This window comes from Bison bison, unplaced genomic scaffold (genome assembly GCF_000754665.1).
Source record: "Bison bison bison isolate TAMUID 2011002044 unplaced genomic scaffold, Bison_UMD1.0 scf7180017864492, whole genome shotgun sequence".
In the NCBI taxonomy this organism is placed as follows: Eukaryota; Metazoa; Chordata; class Mammalia; order Artiodactyla; family Bovidae; genus Bison; species Bison bison.
The window spans coordinates 9,513,876-9,515,711 of NW_011495051.1; positions in this window are offsets into that span (position 1 = coordinate 9,513,876).

Here is a 1,836-nt window from a genome sequence, read left to right on the forward strand (position 1 = left end):
AGCAAAGACTCTACATATGAACATCACCAGATAGTCAACACCAAAATCAGATTGATTCTATTCTTTCCAGTCAGAGATGGAGAAGCTCTATACAGTCAGCAAAAACAAGATCAGGAGCTGACTGTGGCTCAGATCATGAACTCCTTATTGCCTAATTCAGACTTAAATTCAAGAAAGTAGGGAAAACCACTAGTCCATTCAGTTCAGTTCAATTCAGTCGCTTAGTCATATCCAATTCTTTGCGACCCCATGAATTGCAGCACACCAGGCCTTCCTGTCCATCATATTTTTCAAATTTTCCTCCCATTATTATTTCAGTTTACATGGTTTGGATGACAGAGACCATATTTGGTATGATTTACATTATTAATGGTTATTCCATGGCTTAATAGAAACCCAGTTATCAGGAATTTTCTGGAGATTATTCCATGTGCAGTTGAGGCAGATGTGTATTCTTCTGTTTGTTTTAGGTGGAATGTTCTGCACATCTGTGTTTGGTCCACTGGATGTATTGTCATTTAGATTTTCTCTTCCTTCAGTGGTCTTATCTTCTTCTTGAATTATTTGAATATTTATTGCTGGATATTTATTCTTGGACTATAATTCTTGCTAATGTTTTGCAGTTTCTGCACTGCATGTTAGCCTAAAGGCAGAGAAACCATTCAAATATTAGTTAACTGTAACTATTTGATGATGTGAACTTATGTGTGTGTGATATCTCCATATATCATTAATATAGAGATACTATGAAACATATATAATTAATATAATCATTGGAATGACTGATACTGAAGCTGCAACTGCAATATACGGCCACCTGATGTGAAAAACTGATTCATTTGGGAAGACTCTGTTGCTGGGAAAGATTGAAGAGAAGAGGAGAAGGGAACTACAGAGGGTGTATGGTCGGGTGGCATTACAAATATCAGTTCAGTTTAGTTCATTCAGTTGCTCAGTCATGTCCAACTCTTTGCAACCCCATGAATCGCAGCATGCCAGGCCTCACTGCCCATCACCAACTCCCAGACTCACGTCCATAGAGTCAGTGATGCCATCCAGCCATCTCATCCTCTGTCATCCCCTTCTCCTCCTGCCCCCAATCCCTCCCAGCATCAGAGTCTTTTCCAATGAGTCAATTCTTCGCATGAGGTGGCCAAAGTACTGGAATTTCAGCTTTAGCACCAGTACTTCCAAAGAAATCACAGGGCTGATCTCCTTCAGAATGGACTTGTTGGATCTCCTTGCAGTCCAAGGGAATGGACAGGAATTCCAGAAAACACCAGGGGTTGGATAGGAATTCAAGGAAACACCGGGGGTTGGTTTGGACCAGAGGGTCCGAATGCTGCAGTCCATAGTGTGGCAGATAATCAGATATGACTGTGTGACTAAACTGAATGTTGAATGCCTTTTGTTTCATATCATTTTTAATTTAAAGTCTATTTTGTCTACTGTTAGTGTAGTAAATATGGCAATCTATTGCCTATTGTGTGCTTAAAATATTCCTTACATTGTAATGTTGGTAATATATTCAATTATAAGGTTAGTCTCTTTGACAGTCTATAGTTGCCATATTAAAAAAAAAAAACCCATTATTCCATCTTCTAGTATATACCACATTAATATGTGATTTTTTAAAATTGTTGTTCCTATTTAATTTACTAAATAGATTTTTGAGTGATTTTAAGAAGTAGTTCTATTTTATTACATATACACAATGGAGTATTACTCAGCCATTAAAAAGAATACATTTGAATCAGTTCTAATGAGGTGGATGAAACTGGAACCTATTATACAGAGTGAAGTAAGCCAGAAAGAAAAACACCAATACAGTATACT